The sequence below is a fragment of the Silene latifolia genome, chromosome 6 (assembly GCF_048544455.1).
Source record: "Silene latifolia isolate original U9 population chromosome 6, ASM4854445v1, whole genome shotgun sequence".
Lineage (NCBI taxonomy): Eukaryota > Viridiplantae > Streptophyta > Magnoliopsida > Caryophyllales > Caryophyllaceae > Silene > Silene latifolia.
Window position 1 is genome coordinate 122,880,840 of NC_133531.1, and position 24,903 is coordinate 122,905,742.

Consider the following 24,903-nt stretch of genomic DNA (forward strand, 5'->3'; position numbering starts at 1 on the left):
CGTCCTACATTACATTTCTAACTTATGGGTTTCATTTTTTTTCATTTTTTTGGGGGTAACCCTCCCTACCGTCCGGTCATTTCCGGCAAATTTTTTGCATTTTTGCACTTTTGCACTTTTGAGTCATTCGTTTTGCGCTAATTTAGGCCATATATACAAATGTATGTTTTACGTGAATTTCTATGTAAATTTCGGCAGCATGACGGCGTAAACTGTCATCTACCAAACCTGTTCAAAAGCTAACCTGCAGGAACAAACAACACAACCCAGCAGCAAAGGCACTCAGGCCATTGTATATACAACCAAAAGAGGGACATGTACAACAAACTGGGGGCTCGAGCCCCAAGCAAAATCCAAAATATCCAAAATGTGGGTCCTAAAATGTACAAATGTGCAAGATACAGCCAACAACAAACAACAACAAAAAAACTACTGCGTGTCGTCGCCTAACTCCGCAACTCTCGCCTCGAGAGTGGCAATCTCGGCGTCACGAACCTCGAGCTCCCTCAACAAACGAGCTGTCTCCTCCCGAGACTGAGCCAACTCGCGGTCCCTCTGCAAGCAAAACAATTGGCTCATGTCAATCATTTCAAGCAATTATAGAAAAATTAGAAAGTTCAAAAATGAAGTAGACGAAGGGTTCATACCTGACGACCTCGACCGCCGACAAGTGCCTCGACGGCAGTAGCTCGCAGCCGGTTGGCTACCCTCCATAACGCCACAAACCGAGACGGCGCAACCTGCATTTTCAAATAAGAAGTTCTCAATAATTGGATAAGTTCAATCAAATGTGTTCTTACACAAAAATCATACAAATTAAAGACTCACCCTCCGAATAATATGCTACCACTCGTCCAAGCCAGCATCCGTCACAGCCACATAAGAGTCACGCAGCTCGGAGATCGTCGTCCTCCCGGTCGCGTCAGTGTACTCGAGGGTCTCGGGGTACTCTGGGGGCTCAATGCCCGCCGCCTCAACCTCCTGCAAAGACAAAGGATTGCCATTAAATCGATGATCATTCATCATGCTTTCGAAATGGTCATAAGGAAAGTAAATGCTCACCACAACCGGCCAGTACGCCAACCTCCCGTAGAGGAACGCCGACTAGTCCTCACCAGGAAGAAGGAGGGCGTCACCACCAACGCTAGCCAAGTCAGCCTCCATCTCAGCCTCAGAAGGCTCCCTGAACATCGTCCTACGAGGATCGATGGGAACCGTCAAGACATCCCGAGAGCACTGACGAGCCAAGCGCTCGCCCAAATACCACACGGGACCCATCGACGTCCTCAACAGCAACTGGCTCGAACTCCTAGGCCGAAGGACCTTAGCCACGAAAGGAGGAGCGTCGGCGTACTCCGCCCAAGGCCTGGGTACCCATTGGGAAAAGACAAGCAAGAAATCATTCTTATGATCGGTTAAAAAGTAATAAAGAAGCAAAACGAATATGAGTGAGATGCTCACGCTGTCCAGCTGAAGAGCGTTCACGTCCCGCCGGTAGACACCATGAGAGAAACGCTTGCTCCTCGTGCGACACATCACCCAATCCCTCACAACGGGTTAGGCCCTCTCCAGCGCCTCCGTTCTCTTGGGCGAGAGGCTCGGAAAGTAGGAGTACACCCACGCCTGTGAAGTAAGATAGTTAATAACGATCTTTCGTAATTCGATAAGGAAAAGAAGTGATTTTAGTCTAAATGAAGGTTCATACCTCCAACAGTAGTCCAGGGCCGATATCAGTAGGAGAAGTCCCCTTCTCCCTCAACTCCGGACGAACCATGGCCCTCATGAAGCGGATAAGGACCGCAAAACCAGCAGTGACCCAGTCCCAACGTCCTAGGGAGCTCAGGTCAGAAAGAAAGGGAAGAAGCTTCGTCGACAGCCTCTCTCCCTTGTCCTCGAGGTAGATCAAAGACAAGAACCACCAGAGCCACAAGCGGGCCCTCTGCTCAGCTGTACATGGAGGAGGAGCCGTCTCCCTCCCGTCAATCACCACCAGCGTCGGGGTCTTCCCCGCAAAGTAGTCTCGGACGTAAGAACTAGGCACCAAACCAGGCACTGCAGCAGTCTTCGGCGCCAAGTTCCAGCCGATCAACCTCCTAGCCTCGGCCGAGTGCACCCTCATGGCAGTCTCCGACCACTCCACCGCCTCGGTCCCACACGGCAGACCAGAGATCATGCCATAGTCCTCCAACGTGACTCCCACTTCACCAAAAGGCATGTGAAAAGTGGAAGTCGTGTCCCAGAATCGGTCCAAGAAAGCGCGGACCAGGCTAAGGTTAGCCCGCAGCTTCCTCTTCGCGATATCCCTCCAAGCCTGCACCAGGGCGCCAAATGCTCCCCGCTCGATCATGGCTCGCTCCTCCACCGACAGCCTCTCATAGCACGCCATCGCCGTCGTGTAGCCCGAGAATGATCTGATGTTCCCGGCCTCCTATTGCGATTTGAAACAAAAGCTATCTTTAGTTTGAATGAAATTGGAAAAGATATGAGCAAATGAAATGAAAGAAGATGAATGATGAGTAATTAATCCAAGATTACCAAGCTCTTCACCGTCCTATAGGACATGTGACCCTCCGCAGCCCAAAGCAAGTGCCTGCTGTCCCAGGTCTCAGCCCACGCAGGTGCTCCCCTCAGCTGACGACCACCTCGCCCAACATTGGCCCGCCTCGGGGCCTCCTCCTCCTCCTCCTCCTCCTCGAGGACCCCGTCCTCAGCAGCTGCCCCAACAGCAGTGAAAGCCTCCTCGAGAGCACGAGAAGCGTCAATGGCCGTGTCTATGTCTATGGGAGATCTCCCAGAAGTAGAAGCCTCGTCACCTGCATTGTTAAAGTAATTTTAGGCCTCGTCAAGTGACGACGAACCTTGATTAGGGGATTTTCGAGTTTTAGAAGCCCCGAAGTCGCTCTTTTCTCGCCATCTTTGGCCGTATTCCCATAAACCCGATCACTCATGTGGTAATTTGGGTTAAGTAAAGCCTAAGTTGAAGCCTAGTCATGGGTTCGAGTCGAAATTTCGACAGCATTTCGTTATAACGGCGATTATGCCATAGAAAAGTGTCCTGAAAAAGCCGTCACAAACCAAAATTCCGAGATGGTAGGAAGTTTAACCATCATCCAAGGATTCCAAATATCAAGTTTCATCGCAATTGGGCAATCCTAAGGCTATTTTCGAAGCAATTTACGGTTTAGCTATGAAACCGTCACAATTTCACTCAAATGCCCAAAACTCAACGAAAATTCGAAACAAATACATGGTTATGATCCTTATACTACCAATTAGCCATTTACAAGGTCAATTTTACAAGGCAAGATCATTTGGGGGAAAAGCCCCAAATTTTCGACATTTTAGGGTTGAAAACCCTGAATTTTGTCGATCCAATTCGTCCATTATAGAAGATTAATGCAAGAATGATATACATACCTCGATTAGTCATGGAAAATGCAAGCTTTTGGATCAAATTTTGGTGGAAATGGTTGAGATTTGAGAGAGAAATTGATAAATTGTGTTTCGAAATAATGAAATGAAACCCCTGTTTCATCGCGCTTTTACGCAGGAAAGACACCCCCAGGAAAAGACGCTGCAGGTACTGCGCCTCTTCTTCAACTTCCATTCATACGAATCTTTGGTGCGCCTCTTCCCCGATGCCATTTTATATTTTTTGGTCCGTTTGACGATTATTCTTCGCTCAGACCCGCATTTCAAAGCCAACTGTAGACTATCGTGCATTATTTATTGCTTCCAAGACCTTGCTTGTCAGAACGAGCAAGTATTCTCTGACAGGTGTTTCGACATGCCTTCATTATATTCCCCCAGCGAGAGTAAGCGGATAGACAATCCCTCTCGAGACATAGAGATAAGTTCCCGATAAGGTTTCCCCAACGAGAGTTCACGACATACAATCGTCCTTCTCAAGTTCTTCTGAAGTTTGTTTGAAGACGACCCAAGCAAATTTCTCCCAGCAGTTCCCGCCTGTGTCCTGCTACTCACGATATTTCTTGTTTCCCCACGGAGTGCGATAAAGGTGTCGTTCTCCAGAAGTTCCCAGACTGGCAGAGTTCTTACACTCGAGCCTTAGTTAGCTCTTAGGTTGAACTTATGTTTGGCCTCCTCCCCATCTTTTAGGTCTTACCCTTAACTCCTATGCTTACCCCTTTAGCTCCTATGCTTACCTTTAGCTCCTATGCTTACCCTTCGCTCCTATGCACCTCCAGAAGCATCTCGAGAAAGAAGTTTCGGGTATGGTATCTTCTTATGGCTGGCGAGCTTCCTTACGTAGTCTAATGGACTTTAAACGACCCTCCCCGATAGTCGACAGACTCTAAAATGTTCCCGACGACAGGTCCTTGGCTCAGACCCTTTGAGCCACCTCGCGTCGCCATAGTCGTCAGGTTGTAATATTCGATTGACCTGATGGCTATACTTTGACTTTCGCCTTGTCCAAGCCTTAGTCAAAGTGGGGGCTCTATAGACACCTCATTTCTGCACCTCCCGCAAACCACCCGGTGATGATTGGGCCGCATGTTTGGTACACGGAACGATTTGTGACAGTTCGTAAGTTTATTGTCAAGTGATTGCTCAAACATTTATGTCTACCTCTTAATTGTCATCTACGCGCCGATACGGTCATTTTGACAATAATTAGAGTACATTTGGAGTCCGGGCCTAAAACCGTCTTCATTTTCTGATAACCGCTAAAATCCCGAGTCAGAATGTTCTGGAATGTTCCGGATATTTCTATTCCATATTTCACAATCTTTTAATCTTTGGTAAAGAATTTCCTGTAATATTCATACAAAATATTAAGGAAAATAAGGTTAATCCGTTATTCCATAAATTAAACACGGAAATCTTTCTTCTGCAGGAGGAAACCACTTGGGAACAGACGCAGCAGGTGATGCGCCTCTTCCAAAGGACGCAGTGCATGCTGCGCCTCTTCCCAAGTCCTTTTCTGCGTATTTTTCGTATCTTTTCATATCTTTTCGAGATTCACTTCCAAAGTCTCTCCGAAAACCCTAATTCCTTCACGTGATTAGTATAAATAGGAGCCTTCGCTCCTCATATTTCTCACGCGAGTGTCCGCCCTTCTCTTCTCCCTTTGCATTCTAGACCACGTTCTTACTTTTTGGCGTCTACGTGCTTGAACTTTCGACCACGTAAGCTCGGATCTTTCTGAGTACCAGCCTCGTTTTGCATGACCGACCAATTTGACCAACTCCACCATAATCAACTTTAATCAATCTTAATCGTTTTCCTCTTACGAGGGCACTTTCGTTACATTTGAGTCGAGCATCACTAAAACATAAACTTAGTTCATCTCGTTTCGTCAAACATGTAAGTCCGAGGGTGTAAATCCTTCTTTATTTATTGTTATTTACTTTTTGTAATCATCATGTAAGATTTATGTCGAAAGTACTTCTAAAACCGATTTGTAAAACCATATTTAAAACCCTTTTTACGGATTATCAGGAGACAGACATCGGGAAAGGACGCAGCAAGAATCGCCGCACCTCTTGAAGGGACGCGGCACTGCGCCTCTTCGTGAGGCTGCCGCAGTTCCTGCTTCCTTTCTTCTTCCTTCGTCCCCTGTTAGTTTCGTTCCTTTGTTTCCTTTCGTCATTGTTTGCTCTTGTTTCGTTCACATGATAGTTTTGCATATTATTAATCACTGTTAGTATATAATTCATCATTAAATCCCGACTTAAATCCCTTATAACCAATATTTGCGGGTTTTCGTCATTAAAATCAATCCAGGTTGTAGAGATTCGATTCATTCATATCGAGTTTCTGGAATTCGATCTTTGATATATTCCCACCTGTTCATCCATCATTAGTTCTTCATTAGTTTGTCATATTTAACCTAATTAGTTCACTCATGTCACTAATCAATCTTTCATTCATGTAATTAATTTGTTTACATCGATTTCATCCATGTTTTATCGTTTTTATGACTCATTCACATGTAATTAATGTATTAAATCACTTTCATCCGAGTCGAATATCGTAATCAATAATTAAATTCACCCACAAATATTAACGATTTGCAGTTCCGGCTTCACGGCCACGAACTTCACCATGGAATGACGCGACCCATCTGCTTTGCGCCTCTTCAGGGCGCAGCACTCGCTGCTGTTCAGGTTGATTTGTCTCACGAACTTCCGTTTTGCCTTGACCTAGTTTAATTAGTTTACGTATTCAATTAATTGTCATTCGTATTATCGTTAATAATCTGTCCGTTTATTTATTCTTTTTCCCGAATTATCCGTTTTAAAGGTATTTTCGACATAAACGAATTAAGTCGATTTTCCGCAAAACCTTAGCTTGAAAATTCCCCAAATTAATCGATAATTTGATGATACAATAAAGGGTAAGTGGTTTAATTGAAGCTTAGAAAGTATTTGGGTAATTTGGTTGGTTAAATTGGGGAAGAAATTGGGGATTTAGGTTGGGAGATCAAAGGTGTCGAAGGGAATTGGGAGAAATTAAAATAAGCAAATGAACATAAAGTAAGGGAAAAGGAAACTCCCTCGTATGATATATGTCTGAATTGGTCGATCGAGTGGTTTGAAACTGCTCGATCGAGAACTTTCATCCCCAATGTGCTCGATCGAGTACCTTTTCTACTTGATCGAGAACCCCTACAAATTGCTTGCTCGATCGAGAGGTTTGAACAACTCGATCGAGGACTTTTGCTTGGGCATTTGCTCGATCGAGCACATAAAGTGGTCTATCGAGGGCTTTCTTCTTGGCACGCTTCCCAATGATCAGTTTTCCTCCCAAAACCTGCAATATACGCCAAAATACTTCCCGCAAAAATACCAAACACAATAAAAATACGCAGTCTATATTCGGTCTAAGCTAATTACTCATCATGTTAAGCCTATGAGAAGGCTTTGGTTAGTAGGCTTTATCAACTTCTTGTACCTTACTCAACCTTACTACATACTCGTTTTCCTTTGTAATGTATACATTTGCATTACAAAACTTTCTGAGCACGTGTCTAGATCCAATCTAGACATAGGCCCTCTAGCCTTAGAATAGCTCCCACTATTTTCACAGTGTGCGGGACTCATTCTTCTTGTACATATCATGATTGCAAGTGTACTCAATTTCCGTTGTAAATATTTCTCATTTGTTCTTTATTGCCTAGAACGATTCTAGAAAATCTATTTCTTAAATAACATAGCCACAATGGTATCTTAACCATCCTAATGTGTTTTGATTATGGTTTTGTCGGAAATCATGCGCAATCTCAATTGTCAATTGTCATTTGTGTAACACCCTTACACAAAATTGCATCAAAAACTTTTGCATTACATCCTTAATGCTTCTTCAAGCACTTAAGATTAATCTATATGCCTACTTGGTAACTATTACTTGAATTCGATTTTGAAACAATTCATCATACTTTATTTGCTATTTAATTGATTCGGCGGCGGAAGCAAATGGAATCAATCAAATATGTTCAACTTGAATAAACTAGTCATGAATCATATCAACATAAGACTTCTTATTTGACGCTAATATCATGTAGATTTATCTTCATAAATCCGGATATTAAAGATGTATTATAATACTCCATAAGTCTTAAATCATTCCCAATGATCAATGTGTCATCCACATATAAGACTAATTAAAATTTTCGTAACTCCCACTAAACTTCATGTATAAACACAACTTCTCGACTTATCGGGGAAATTTTTATACCATGATCAAATCATTGATTACAACTCATTGATGTCCTACTCAAGACCGTCTCTTAAGTTGCACATTATCTTAGGATTGTAAGAATCTATAAAACTCATGACATGTATTGAATACATTCCTTCTTTTTGAAGAAGTGGGTTTTAGATTCACTTGCTGTATGTATATCCTCATAATGAAACACAATCCCTAAGAAGATCCAAATAGACTTAAGCATTTCAACTAGTGCAAAACCCTTTATCACTAATCAAGCTCTGAAATCTCTCTTTGTTAGTGCAAAACCCTTTGTCACTAATAAAGCCTTTTATTTCGGATCTTCATGGCTCTAAGCCTTGTAGTGAGTTGTGACTTAAACACTCTCATGTAAGTCATATGTTCATTACTTTCCAGAAGTAATCAACTTGAATCAAACAATTTCTTTGTAAGTTGCAAGCTCTTTACTTTCTAAAAGTAACACTAATTCATCATCTTCAACAAGTGATAACTTTAACCTCCTAGGTTTTGAAGAAACAATTTCTTACACAAAACGTCTCATGTAGCCAAGAAAGACCAGTTTCTTGCGACATAAAGACCAGTTTCTTGCGACATAACATTCTTTGTGGCTCTTGGAATATTTTCTCCCACTCTGTCTTCTAGAAATAAACTTGTATTTTAGGAAGACAGCTTCACGAGCCACAAACCCGTTGTACACGTGATAATTGAAAAGGGAAAAATGAGCATTTGTTTCTTGTGTAAGCTTACAAACATGGTACCCTACCATTTCATATTTCGTTTTAGATTTAGTGGAAAAATAATTTAGACAAAATGATAAAATTCCCAAAAGGATGAAGTAACTCAAAGTAACTTGATTGAAGTCCAAACCATATCGAATAGCGTTTGATTTCTTATCCAACCACACATTATCCCATAATGTGTGTTAAGAGAGATTAACTTGTGATACTATATCACATTTCATTTGGCTTATATCAAAGTCTTCACTTTGATAATCCCATCACGATTAAATCGTGATTCCTTGAACTCTTTGAACTTCTTCAAAGATTTCTCTATTTACCTTATTAAGTGAACACATTAGCGTCAACTTAAATCGTTGGTAAAAGAAAATGATCAACCCATTTTGGATCAATGATTTACAACCTCGATTCTCCTTTTCAACCAAAAGGCACGAGATATCTTGCTTTGAATACAAGATACGCATATACCATAAGATCTAATGGTTTCAAGAGTACTCGATAAGTCTTTGCGTTCATCATTCCAGAATTTAAGGTTTAATCTTGGGTCACCAATTTGAGTCTTGCATCATCTACATGATATGTCATCCTAGTTTGGTTTTAGAATATAATCACCTTGATAATGGGCTAGCCATACATCAAATCGTGGTGTATAGGGCCACAAAAGTGAAACCTCTTTTGTATCTTAACAAGTTTATATTCTTATTTAGAGTTTATGCACTTAATAGTCATAATTAAGTACAACTATAAACCCAAAACTAGATTGATTATACAATGACTCTATCTATCAACATCATTGTTGCTAGTCGTCATATTCTAATCATCCTATGTATCAAGTACAATAATGAAAACTACCACCGGTTTCTAATATTGACGAAGTAGTACTAGCAAAATTTATGTCAATCAAATAAATAAAGAACTAAGTCTTATTAGATGTCCCACAACTAACTTGTTTATTCTTTAATAACTTAGGGTAGTTTCCTTTCTAGTGTCCAACATTTAAGACAATGGAAACTTTATTGGTCGGGATTGATAGGCTTAGTATCGTTATTCTCAATAACTTTACTTTTAACATTAACTTGTATCAATTCCGTTCTAATTTTACTTCTTTGAACTTCGTCCTTTTCTTAACGGTTTAAGAGAATGCTCCCACTCATTTCAATGAATCTTTGCTTAGAGAAGCAAAATTGAATTTCATGAAGACTGCTCTTCAATTCATTTGTTTAGTCTTAAAATTTTCATTGAAGTGGTTGCGGTATTTTGGTCAATTTTGATTTTAAACAAATCTAGTTACCAAAAATTTTGTCTTTAGTTACGATGTTTTAATGGAGATTTGAACTAAAATCGAAATGATATCGTATATGAATTGTGGTAAAGAATTAGAACAATATGATAACGGAATAGTGGAAAACTTAACATTTATCGTTTTATTAATACTTGTAAATAACAAGTAAAGCATTTACATAGTGACCTCTACCCAACTATGATAAATGATTCCAAGATCCAAATTCATATTAACTTGGGCATCGGTAAAGCCGAATACAACCCTCATCAATATAACTCGGTGGATTAACTCTTTAATCGATTCTACTTTTAGAACTCTTGGTCGATAAAATTACATTAATATTTATCTTTAGCCCGAAACACATCCGGCAACCGTCGAGAATACTTTCGTTGAGTTCAACCCAAATTTCGAATAAATGTGTCCATGATCCAAATTTACATCAACTTGGGCATCGGTAAAGCCGAAAACAACCCTCATTGTTATAAATTCGGTGGGTAGACATTTATCACCCACTTCCCCTACGTAACAAGGTTTGTACCCCGGTAAAGCCGAGTGCACTCCCTCACGAAATAGGTTTTCATGGTTTCTACTTTTTGGTAAGGCTATGTCTCAATTGTTTATTTTAGCGAGAGGTCATGTCAATTTATTATCTATCACGTTTTAAGTGAACTAAAGCGGTGAACTACGATAATTGTAATTGACACGGTCGAAATACTCGATCAAATGATAATGCATGTTTTAGTTATGGCGATTTAGCGATGCATGCAACATATAAATAAATACAAAGCATAAATTAAATCCTAGTATGGCCTTCCTAGAATAGTAAATCTAATAAACTATTTTACAAATTCGGAAACCAACTCCTTTGGTCCCTTGATCTTCGGTCTTGGCACACATTTCAAGGCAATACTTTCTTTGATGAATCGCCTTCTCGAGTGGCACCGTCTTCAAGGAACTCCGAAATAAATAAATTACATAACAAATTACATAATTTCCTATTATACAATTGTAATTAAAATAAAAATAAATCTATTAAATTACAAAACGGTGATACGAAATCACAATAAATTAAAAACCGAATCGATATTCCCATACATTTCGGGTAATATCAATTAAAAACTAATGCCATACTAAGTAAAATTACATAATTCAAAAATTACATAAAATAAAATTATGACAATCATAAATAAAATGCAGCATTATAATATGTATGAACATGCCCAATTTTATGCTAAATCGTCTTTAAGGAGCCAATATCGTATATTAATCGGTTTTTACGGATTTGCGTGATTTAACCCTTTATAATCACTATAATTACATAAATTCATATTTATGTACAAGTTAATTACCCTAACCAACTAGGACTCAAAATAAGTCTCCACTAACATTTGACAATAATTAACTTATATTTCTTAATATTATTCATAAAAGGACTTAAAAATACAATATTATGCCATAAACTTCAAATAAATCATAAAAATTTCAAATAAATTTTAAATTTTAAATTTAAACTCATGAACATTCTGGAAAAATACCATGACACTCATAATGTTCAAAACATAGGTTAAAAATTTCAAAATTTATCGAGAAAAACAATGTTGCGGTTTATCCGATTTATCAATTATTACCATAAAAATATGAGAAAAAACATTTTTATCAACTTTTCAATTTTATATCTGAAATATGTGATAAAATGCAACATGTGACATTTTTCCTTTAGTCATGAAGTATGTTTTAGCAATTTACACTAATTAAAGTCACTATTTATGTGATTTTTCATCAAAAATTCATAAATCATGCATAAAGACTTCATTATAGCCAATTATTTTACACACATCTTGTTAAATTGCATGTGACAACATACTAAATTTATATGACCAGATTCGAAATATAACTCATATTAACCTATTTTTCCATTTAAATTCGATTTTATCTTGAAAAATCCATATTTCGAGCATAAGAACTCATAAAATTATGAAACTCTACAGGTCATCAAAAGATAATATATGTGAAAACATATCCAAAATCCACTGGAAAAAATGAAGTTTAGCTATTTTTAGTCCAAAAATGACATTTTTATCATAAAATCACATTTTAATGCCATTATTATACAAAATGAACAATAAAAATCCATAAATTAACCAAAATATCCTAAATATATTTTAGGACCAGAAACTTTAACATGCATAATAAATTTCGTGATATATCATAATAAACACAAATTTATAAGTTTTATATGTTAATCGTATAACTCGGAAAAACAATAACCGATTTGCATGCAAACAACCTAACGCTCATGATACCGCTTGTTAGAAATCTTTATCTCATAATACAACATATTCTTATATGTTACAATTTAATTTAGTCATAAAATTAAATACAAATCTTATGCATGCAAACATAAGTAAATATAGAGAAGAAATCGTTTTCTCACCATATGATTTTCGGATTAAAAAGGGCACCAACAAGATCTCCTTCTTGTTAGTTCTTGAGCATTCCAAATAATGGATGAACAAAGATTCAAGTATAGAATCTCTCCCAAAAGTGAATACCCAAGGAATACTCTTAAAGACTAAAATAATATGATCTAGTATTAGGATTAGTCTTCACTTAAATTTTTGGCACAAAATATTTACTTGTTCTCTCTTGTTTTCGGTTGAGAGAGAATAGATGATGGAGTTTTTATTTCTCTAGGATTTTCACAAAAGATAGAGATTGTCACATTTCTTACACTAGAAATTTTATCTAAAATGATGAATGAATGAATTGAAAAGAAAAACTCTTTTCTTTTCACCTATGGTGGCCGAAATTATTGGCCTTGGGTAGCATGCCCAATGCCTTTTATTTTTGCTCTTCTCAAAAGCTAGGTTTGCATGGCTACTAGTTAGCTTCCATTATAGTGTTTTCCACTTAAACAATTAACACATTTTTTCCACTAACTCCCTCCAATATTTCGGTATATATCAATAAAATGGGAGGTCCATTTTATTTTGTCATTTGTCAATTATGACATATGTGACATGTTACTTGACATGTGAATTTGCAATGTATTTTTAACATATTAAAAATCAACACACTCATAAAATATGTCATATACAAAATCAACTAGTAATTCGTAATTACTTGTACCAAAACGGTTTATCAAATTATAAATTACAAAGTCTTGTATTTATAATAAATTATTCATTCAATTTCAATTTTCAATTGTTTCGTAAACAATAATTTTATCTAAGTAATAAACAATTCGATTACTTAGACCGTGTTTCATTTAATCAGATTATAATAAGACACGTTAACTTTACTCACAAAATCATCCGTCAAATTTAAGCAATTTAATTAACTCGTATCGGCATACGATTAATTAAATAATCAATTAAGAGTATTTCCCTATAGGTATGACCAAAGGGGATCAACTGATCACCACCGTCGCACGACAGTAATGTAAAACTCTAGTCAGTCAATCATTACCGATATGTGTGGACGAGTTGACAGTAAAATATTACATCCCTTTCGTATTCTTGTAATGAGATTTAAATATGTGATCAATATGATCGACAATTGTGATCGCATTATTGTCGGAGGACATATATTCCAACAATACGGTCGTTTTGACAGTAATTAGAGTTCATTTGGTGTCCGGGTCAAAAACCGCTTCATTTTCTAAAAACCGTTTAAATGCCGAGTCAGAATATTCCGGAGTGTTCTAGAATTCTCTGGATATTTATTCATAATAAAATTTAATATTTTTTTAAGGAAATATCTTCCGCATATTGTGTTTCACGGAATAAGGAAGTGTATATCTACCGAAATTTCATAAAAAACGCGGAAATTTTTCTTGCTGAGGAGGAAACCTCTGGGGAAATGACACAGCAGATGCTTCGCCTCTTCCAAGAGTCGCGGTGGCTATTGCGCCTCTTCCCAAACCCTCTTTCCATGCTTTCCAGAATATTTCCGTGATTTGTTTCCGTATTCGTGTCATTCCTAAACTCCTCCATAGGTTTAGTATAAATAGAGACCTTTGGTCTCCATATTTGGCACGCGAGTGTTCCGCCCCTACTTTCTCTCTCTTTGCATTCTAGACTACGCTATTGTTTTCGAAGCCTACGTGCTTGATCAATCGACCACGTAAGCTCAGATCATTCTGAGTCCCAGTCACGTTGCATAGACCGACCAATTTGACCAACTCCACTTTAATCAACTTAGTCAATTTATCTTTAAAATCCTTTAACAAGGCACTCTCCACGTATATTCGAGTCGAGCAATCACTAAACGTTAACCTTAGTCAATCTCGTTTCGTCAAACATGTAAGTCTGAGGTTGTAAATCCCATTTATTTATTGTACTTTTATTTTGTATCATCTAATATAAGGCCTATATCAAAAGCACGTTCAAAACCATCTTAAAATCCATCTTTCAAAACCGTATTTACAAAACAGCGGAGGTCTGACGTCGAGAAGAAAAGCAGCAGCAACTGCGCCTCTTCGAAGAGTCGCAGCATCTATTGCGCCTATTCCTGAGGCTGCCGCTGCTCCTGCTCTTCTTCTTCTTCTTCCTCGACCTTCTGCAATTTTCTATTTTTCTTATTTCTTTCGTTTTTCTTTGTTTTCTTCGTCATATCAGTACATAAATCATGTTTTAATAATTCCTTTTTAATTATATTGCTTAATTTGACCTAAATCCCTTATAATTCAATATTTGCGGGTTTTCGTCATCTATTTCAAACCCGGATTTTAAAGGTTCGATTTCCTCATATCGAGTCTTTATAATTCGTCTTTTGTACATAGCTTTCTTTATTTGATTTCAGTTTATCCAATTTAAATTCCGTTTTCAAAGTTTCGACCTTTACAAATCCGACATTGTATAATTGTGTAAATCGCCGTAATAATTTATTAGTCTTTAATCTGACTTGTGACGATATTAGTATGCATGTAATCTGCTAAAGCACTTCTACTTGATTCTAACATCAATAATCGATCTTAAATTACCAATGAATGATAACAATCCGCGATTCTGACTTCACAACCAGAATCCAACTCAAGAACAGACGCAGGAAGTGTTGCGCCTTTTCCAGAGGACGCAGCAGATGCTGCGCCTGTTTTGGGTTGGCTTCTGTCCCTGAACTCTTTCTCGCTCTGACGTAGCTTCTAATTACGGTTTAAATCGACTATTAATCGTATTAGCACCTCTAATCTAACGTATTCTCATATTTTAATTCTAATTTTATTTTCTTTTGTTTTCTTCTTCAAAATCCCGTTTTTAAGCGTGCTTTTGACGTAGATCAAATAATCCTTGTAATTATTTGTAATTTTAATTATTGTTTATGTATGGTTTATTTACTTGGCTTTCACATGTAATTAATCTAACTTTCAACTTCGACCCAATTGTTTGCAAAAATACGTGTTAACTGACATAGTCTAGTTTCACATGCTAGGATTAATCTATTGTTTGTTGCATTGCATGCATTACATCGACGACATATCAAATATGAACAACTTCCCTAATCATTAGTAGAGGCCGCTATCGAGGCGGACGGGATTAGGTGTTCGAATTAAAGAGCTTCTTAATACGTACCCTCACTCCTTACTCCAGTTATCTCTGGACATCCGTGACCATTGGCATTTTCGAGAGTCATTCTAGACATAGAATGCTAAGGGTAACGAGTTCTTAGTGTTTATGTCACTACTTTGTGTCTTGACATGGCACGAGGTATTCGAACGGTTCCAATTTTCCATAAAAATTGGTGGTGACTCCACAAATGCAGGCTTATTCAACCTTTCACCGGTTTCAATACCTCACCAATCGGTAACGGCCCATGACGTGCTTTAGCAAACCAAGGTTCCGTGGGAGAAGTGTCGCCGCCCGAGACCAACGCGCGGGTGCGCGCGGCGCGGGTGGCCCATGTCCACGGTTTGGCAACTCCGCTGGGGAAGATACACTTACGTGTTACCCAGGGTGAAACTTGAACAAGGTTAGGGAATAGTTTATATGAGACAGTTGTTGGTTTTGCATTACTCGCCCTTCTTAGGTCGTTTCATTCGGCCTTCCTAGGCTTAACCCAACCCATTCGACCAATCGTCCCATCTGGACGGTCCAAATTCTTATCTGGGCCTAAAGATGGATAGCGATTGACGTCAACCATACCATGGTACATACTCATGTTTGTATCAAGGGCTTTCACTACTCGAGGGAATGGACTAGGAACCGATCTTACTCATATTTGGCATGGACCTCTCCACAAACCAGGGTTTGATTGCTCGGTATGGCAACCCACCTTTTTAAGCCAAAACCCTTTAAATGCACTCAGCATACCGTTATAATGCCCATATGTATGTTTGTATCATATACGTGATCACCATTTTGTAAACAAAACCATGACGAAATTTTATAAAATAAAATCCTTTTTCAAAATGTAAATATTTTCAAAAATGGCTTAAAATAGTGCAAAATAAGCCGAAACTCTGTTCAAATGCCAAGTCAAAATTCGGGCCTCAAAGCCATTTCAAAACCTCACTTCGAGTCAGCACTCCTACAACTACACTACAGTTGTCTAGGACAAATATTTCAAAATTTTTCATTTTCAAATCTCACTTGAGACAGTGACACACGTCCACTTCACGAGTCAAGTCTTTTTTTAGTAAGTGTGCGAAAATGATCGATCGTGTTTTGATTCATCGTCGATCTCTTATCCTCAGTTCCAAAATGGTGGGAACTAGTCATGGAAGCGTTAATGGTCAACCCCAGCCGTCTGTAAATGGTAACGTTCAAATCCTAGCTGCACTCATTCGTCTCCAGACAAGTCAAGACCAAGCTTATGCTCGCCTTAACACCATCGAAGGCCGTATTGTCACTGTAGATGCTAGACTTCCTTCTGCAGAGGATGCCATTCCCGACATGGTTATACATGATAATCTTACAACCTTTGTTGGACAACCAGAAGTCAATCTTCCACCAGGTCCTACTGAAGCTGAAAAGCGACTCCAATATTTGGAGGAGCAACTAATGTACCTCAAGGGAGATGACATCTATAGGGAAAACAGTCACAAATATGAGGCAGTAAACGCTCAACTTCCAACTAACTTCAACATGACTGACATCCCGAAGTTTAAGGGGTATGAAAACCCGTTGAACCATATTTGTGCCTTCAAAGATTATATGTCTATCAAATGCATCAAGCTAGAGATGTCCCTAAGGATCTTTCCTTCATCTCTCGATACTATTTCTAAGAAATGGTTCTACTCCTTGGATCACAAGAAAATTGCTACTTGCGATGATGCTGCAATTGAGTTCACCAAACAGTATGCAGATAATACTGAAATTCAAGTCAATATGCGCAATCTATAGGTTCTTACCCAAAATGAGAAAGAAGGATTCACCGACTTCCTAAGTAGGTGGAGAAAGACTAGCACGCAACTAGTCGAACGCCCAGACGAGGCTACTCTTGTTGAAAAGTTCGTGGACAATTTAAGGCCAATCTACGTGAACCATCTAAGATACCAAAATATAAAGTCTTTCAAAGACTTGACAGTGCTAGGAACAAGAATGGAAGACGATATTCGTAAAGGACTCTTGTCCAAAACGGTAGGTCGTGGATATCAAGGCACAACGAGTCGTTCTTATGGCTCCACTAGCAAGACCGACGAGGTCAGCCTTGTCGAATCATCTACCAAGAAGAATAACCCGCAGAGGAAGTTCGCCAATGTTGGTGACTCGTACTCTAATGCTCTAAAAAGATTAATGAAATAAGGTAAACTCCAACCCATAGGACCTACACCTGACCCTCTTCCCCAACCCTCTTTCCATGCTTTCCAGAATATTTCCGTGATTTGTTTCCGTATCCGTGTCATTCCTAAACTCCTCCATAGGTTTAGTATAAATAGAGACCTTCGGTCTCCATATTTGGCACGCGAGTGTTCCGCCCCTACTTTCTCTCTCTTTTCATTCTAGACTACGCTATTGTTTTCGAAGCCTACGTGCTTGATCAATCGACCACGTAAGCTCAGATCATTCTGAGTCCTAGTCACGTTGTATAAACCGACCAATTTGACCAACTCCACTTTAATCAACTTAGTCAATTTATCTTTAAAATTTTTTAACAAGGGCACTCTCCACGCATATTCGAGTCGAGCAATCACTAAACGTTAACCTTAGTTAATCTCGTTTCGTCAAACATGTAAGTCTGTGGGTGTAAATCCCATTTATTTATTGTACTTTTATTTTGTATCATCTAATGTAAGGTCTATATCAAAAGCACGTTCAAAACCGTCTTAAAATCCATCTTTCAAAACCGTATTTACAAAACAGCGGAGGTCTGACATCGAGAAGAAACGCAGAAGCAACTGCGCCTCTTCAAAGAGTCGCAGCATCTGCTACGCCTCTTCCTAAGGCTGTCGCTGCTCCTGCTCTTTTTCTTCTTCCTCGACCTTCTACAATTTTCTATTTTTATTATTTCTTTCGTTTTTCTTTGTTTTCTTCGTCATATCAGTACATAAATCATGTTTTAATAATTGTTTTTTAATTATAATGCTTAATTTGACCTAAATCCCTTATAATTCAATATTTGTGGGTTTTCGTCATCTATTTCAAACCCGGATTTTAAAGGTTCGATTTCCTCATATCAAGTCTTTATAATTCGTCTTTTGTACATAGCTTTCTTTATTTGATTTCAGTTTATCCAATTTAAATTCCATTTTCAAAGTTTCGACCTTTACAAATCCGACATTGTATAATTGTGTAAATTGCCGTAATAATTTATTAGTCTTTAATCTGATTTGTGACGATATTAAGAGGCATGTAATCTGCTAAAGCACTTCTACTTGAGTCTAACATCAATAATCGATCTTAAATTACCAATGACTGATAACTATCAGCGATTCTGACTTCACAGCCAGAATCCAACTCAAGAACAGACGCAGGAAGTGATGTGCCTCTTCCAGAGGACGCAGCAGATGATGCGCCTGTTCTGGGTTGGCTTTTGTCCCTGAACTCTTTCTCGCTCTGACGTAGCTTCTAATTACGGTTTAAATCGACTATTAATCTTATTATCACCTCTAATCTGACGTATTCTCATATTTTAATTCTAATTTTATGTTCTTTTGTTTTCTTCTTCGAAATCCCGTTTTAAAGCGTGCTTTTGACGTAGATCAAATAATCCTTGTAATTATTTGTAATTTTAATTATTGTTTATGTATGGTTTATTAACTTGGCTTTCACATGTAATTAATCTAACTTTCAACTTCGACCCAATTGTTTGCTAAAATACGTGTTAACCGACATAGTCTAATTTCACGTGCTAGGATTAATCTATTGTTTGTTGCATTGCATGCATTACATCGACGACATATCAAATATGAACAACTTTCCTAATCATTAGTAGAGGCCGCTATCGAGGCGGACGGGATTAGGTGTTCGAATTAAAGAGCTTCCTAATACGTACCCTCACTCCTTACTCCAGTTATCTCTGGACATCCGTGACCATTGGCATTTTCGAGAGTCATTCTAGACATAGAATGCTAAGGGTAACGAGTTCTTAGTGTTTATGTCACTACTTTATGTCTTGACATGGCACGAGGTATTCGAACGGTTCCAATTTTCCATAAAAATTGGTGGCGAGTCCACAAATACAGGCTTATTCAACCTTTCACCGGTTTCAATGCCTCACCAATCGGTAACGGCCCATGACGTGCTTTGGCAAACTAAGGTTCCGTGGGAGAAGTGCCTCCGCCTCGAGACCAACGCGCGGGTGCGTTGATACCTGTCGTTTAAGTATCAAAAATAAATACTTAAGTACAACTAACAGAAGTCAGCGGTAAGTAGGGTCGATCTCCACAGGGAGGCGGTCACTATCTACTTGTTAATTTAGTCCGTCTGAGGTCACAATTGGGGGTTTGAAATATTTGAACTAGACTAAATGAGATTAGAGTAAGAGAAAGGAATAAGAGGGATTAGCAATAGAGAAAGAAAACTAGGATTGTCGGGTCATCAATGAATATCAGTTAATTGTAGCTAAGGTCGCAGATCGGTCGCATGTGTCAGTCTAGGAGGCAACGAATATCTCTTTCCGGTCTCAATTCGCCCTAAAATACTATTAGCTTAGCTTCCGCCCTCATTAAAGCGTCCTATTGTTCACTGCGGGTCTCACCCCTTCCAACCTTCCGGTCTAGGTCAAGGCTTACCAAGGTTAAAAAGGCTAAGTGCATCGATTCAAATAGCTGATTACAATTAATAGCAGTGATTAGAAACACAGACATAACAACAGCGAAAGATCCGTAACCTAATTAGCAATTAATAACAATCCATTGACTCCCCTAAACCCTAGTAGGAAATTTAGCTAGACATAACAAATAGAAGAAGAAGAAGAAGAAGAAGAAGAAGAAGAAGAAGAAGAAGAAGAAGAAGAAGAAGAAGAAGAAGAAGAAGAAGAAGAAGAAGAAGAAGAAGAAGAAGAAGAAGAAGAAGAAGAAGAAGAAGAAGAAATGAAGAACATTGCTAATTAAAGAGAGAATAAAGAGAGAATTACTAAATAAGTTCCGGAAGAATAGAGGAAGATAGTATTCAGCAGTAAAAGGAAGAAAAGTAATGTATGTGGTAATGTAAAAGTGATGCCCTAAGTCGTCTGTCGTCTTTCCTATTTATAGGAAAGACAATTATTTGACCTAAAAACGAAATAAAACTGAAAAAGCCCGAGCCCATTAGATAACTACTCGATCGAGCCATTTGAAACTGCTCGATCGAACAGAATCTAGAAAAAACCACTCGATCGAGTAGAAAACCTACTCGATCGAGAAACTTCAACTATGCGCAATTCGATCGAACAATGATTTCACGCAATTCGATCGAACAATGATTTCACTCGATCGAAATCTTCTGCTATCAAAAACTACTCGATCGACCATAAAAGCCTTCGATCGAGTGACTTTGACTCAGCTACTTGTTTCGTTGATTTCAGCATTGACTTGTTTATTTAGCTTCTAAAATGACTTCACGCATCCCATAACAGCAGTATTCTTGTTCCAAATCCACTCATCCTCCAAATGCATGCAAAACAGACGATAAAAGGCTTGATTCCACCACTTTCAGGTCCATTCCTGCAAATAAAGCAAAACAAACCAAAGTAGAATATTCGGGGCATTTCGTAGCATAAAACTACGAGGATAGCATAGAAATACGTGAAAAAAGAGGCATAAAAAGTCTATATAAAATGCACGTATCATGCGTGCGGCGCGGGTGGCCCATGTCCACATTAGTAACATGTATAGAAAAGTTGGTATACATATACAAATGTTGTTAAGTAAAGGGGTATATCATTTTTGGCATGATTAGGCCGAGCAGGGCAGGTACTCGACCGAGTAGGGGATACTCGGCCGAGAAACCAGTCACTCGACGGAGTGTGGGAACTTGTGTTTTTGGCAGTAGCTACTGGAATATGACCACTCGTCCAAGTAGGGGTGGTACTCGACCGAGTACGTAAGGTACTCGACCAAGTTTGCTTTATGTGTATTTTTTATCAGCTACTGGAGTCGGAGTACTCGGACTGCGACCGAGTACCTAGTACCACTTTGGTGGATGTGATATTTGTTTTGAGCCGTAGGCTATGTGTTTACGTTTATCTTGGTTATATTAGCTCAAAATGCCGCCAAAGAGATCAACTGCTTACCTTCAGGCTTCGGAGATGAGCCTTGATGAGGTGGCTAGGATGATTGAGCAGCAAGAAGCGCTCATAGAGGCACTCAAAAATGTGGGGAAAGGGGAAGGGAAACCGGTGGATGCATCCCGTATGAGCACCACCATTTCTCTCTTTAAACCTACTACTTATGAGGGCACCGGTGAGCCTAAACTGCTTGACAACTGGCACCGGGAGATGGAGAGTGTGTTGGAGGTCGTTTATTGTCCGGTGGAGATGATGGTAGAGCAGGCTGCGTTCTATCTAAGGGGTGAGGCTGGAGTATGGTGGCACAATGAGAGGGAAGGAACTCGGGCATACTATAGGAATTTGGGCACCTTGGTGTATGAGAGTGTTACACAAAAGGGTGTTGGGGTTTAAATATATGAAACAGTTCTATGCTGATGAACCTGATTTTAAGGAGGAATGGAGTCTGCAGCAATCAGGCCAAATTAAGAAGGGGAGCCACTACACCATTCAGAATGACTATTTGTTTCTTGGCAACAGGCTATGCATACCCAAAGGAGACTACAAAGGTTTACTGATCAAAGAAGCTCATTCCAGTGGTCTTGTTGGGCACTTTGGAGTACAGAAGACCTATGAAATCCTGCAGGATCAGTTTTACTGGCCTAAAATGGTTGGTGATGTGTAGGATGTGATCAAAAGATGTGCTCCTTCTCAGCATTCCAAGTCCTACTTCCACACTAGCCCTTGTACACCCTTAGCTTGTCAGTTCCACATAGGCCTTGGGAAGATGTGAGCATGGATTTCATCATGGCTCTTCCAAAAACTAAAAGGGGAAAGGATTCAATTATGGTGGTGTTTGACAGGTTCAGTAAGATGGCACACTTCATTACCTGCACCAAGACTAAAGATGCAATGAGTGTTGCTCATCTGTACTTTAAAGAAATTGTGAAGCTTCATGGGATTCCAAAGACAATTGTTTCAAATTGAGATGTCAAGTTCATGGGGCATTTCTGGAGAACACTATGGAAGCTACTCAAAACCAAGCTGTTGTTCAGCACTTCTTATCACCCTCAAACAGATGGTAAGACAGAGGTGACTAACAAAACTCTGGGGAGGATATTGAGGTGTACTGTTGCTAAGTCTCTCAGGGATTGGGATCTGAAGTTAGTTGCTGCTGAGTTTGCATTTAACAGAACTCCATCTAGCAGTACAGGCCAGAGCCCCTTTGAAATAGTCTATGATGAGAATCCTTTGATGCCAACTAATCTGGCCCCCGTCAGGAGGGATTCAGTTGACTATGATATAAAGAAGAGGGTGGAGAAGATGCAGAAAATTCATTCACAGGTCAGGTTACATGTAATACTACGGTTTTCCGATCTTAGCTTACTCGGTCGAGTAGCCCATACTCGGTCGAGTAGGCTGTTGAGTGTTTTTAAACAGGCTATTGGTTTGGGAACACTCGGCCGAGTTGTGAGATACTCGGCCGAGTAGGTCGTACTCGGCCGACCGAGTACCCAATCTGACGAGATTAATTTCCGCGGTTTGATTAAGGTGATTAGAGATTATATATATTTCGTTTATCAGTTACTAATTAATTTTTATCAAAACCTAAACTAAGTACATCACCTCTGTAATCACCCTAATCACTCCCAAGGCTAATTGATCGATCGTGAGTCTACACTTCCGTCTTTTGTCAGTTTCTTGTGGCTCCCATCACAAGGGGGATGTGCACATTAATGATCTGGGTGCGCTTGTTGCGATAAGCGGGGCATAGGTGGGAACGGCTGCGGTCTCCCACTGGCAGTGAGGGTTACCTGTTGCGATGGATAATCTGGCAGGACTACACATTTAAGTGTGTAGTCGGTTATTGATTAGTAATGGAGTTTGGAGAATGATATTACAATTTGATTGGTTGTACTATTTGTGTTATAAATTCTTATCTTGATTATACAGTTGACTGACCCCGTTATCGTTTTCAAAACTCTGGTGATCCATTCGGGGATGGTGAGCACTTGACTGAGAAGGTATAGCTGTGGATAGCTTGCCAGTTTGCATGGGGGTGGAGTCATCACCGATCGTTTATCTAGCTTTCGCTGACAGTTTATACTTTAGCCTTTTGGTTGTTTTGCTGTAAACAGTTTTGGTTCAACTTTCAGTTGTATTTTGATAAACAGTTGTTATCTTTTAATAAACGTTCTTGAATGATCTATTTGATATACTTTTCCTCGGGCAACCGAGATTGTAGCACCTTTTGATATGTTAGGATGGTCTTGGTAAGGCACTTTGGTTTATGGGGTGTTACAAAGTGCTATCAGAGCGACGATTTTGGAACCTAAAACCAATGAACAAAATGAACATAGGGCGTCTAACTAAAATGAACTCGGGTAGGAGTTGTTTGGAGCTACCGCAAAGGCTTGGGAGACGTCCTAAGGCCGCAATTTGACCCATACAACTTTGAGCCGGTCACTACGGGGTGTCAAGGGGAGTCGTTGTATGTTTTGTGCATGTTTTTATAATAGTGTTGAATGGATGGATAGTTATGTGAAATGGATGAATATGGAGAATTGATAAATTGATGTGTTACAGATGGCATGAGCATGTTTGAGTGTTATTACTTGGCTTTGATTAATAGTAACATGATTAGGAAGTGGTATACGCATATATATGTGTGTGTGTGTGTGTGTGTGTGTGTGTGTGTGTGTGTGTGTGTGTGTGTGTGTGTGTGTGTGTGTGTGTGTGTGTGTGTGTGTGTGTGTGTGTGTGTGTGTGTGTGTTGTTAAAGATGAAAGGTAGATCGTGTTGGCATGATTCGGCCGAGCTGGGCTGGTATTCGACCGAGTAGGGGGTACTCGGCCGAGTAACCTGTCACTCGGCCGAATGGAGGGGTTTGTGTTTTTGGCAGTAGCTACTGCAATATGACTACTCGGCCGAGTAGAGGTGATACTCGACCGAGTGGGGCGTACTCGACCGAGTACATAAGGTACTCGACCGAGTATGCTTTATGTGTATTTTTTATCAGCTACTGGAGTCGGAGTACTCGACCAAGTAGTCAGCATACTCAACCGAGTAGCTCGTACTCGGCCAAGTATCTGACTCGGCCGAGTACCTCTTTGGCGGATGTTATATTTGTTTTAAGCCGTAGGCTATGTGCTTACATTTGTCTTGGTTATATCAGCTCAATATGCCGCCAAAGAGATCAGCTACGTATCTTCAGGCCTCAGAGATGAGCCTCTAAGAGGTTTCTAGGATGATTGAGTTGTAAGAAGTGCTCATGGAGGCGCTCAAGAATGTGGGGAAAGGGGAGGGAAAACCGGTGGATGCATCCCGTCTGAGCACCACCATTTCCCGCTTCCACCCTACTACATATGAGGGTACTGGTGAGCCTAAGTTGCTTGATAACCGGCACCGAGAGATGGAGAGTGTGTTGGAGGTGGTTCAGTGTCCGGCAGAGATGATGGTGGAACATGCTGCATTCTACCTAAGCGATGAGGCTGAAGTTTGGTGGCATAACGAGAGGGAAGGAGCTCGGGCATACTATCGGAATCTAGGTCAACCTACAATCCCATG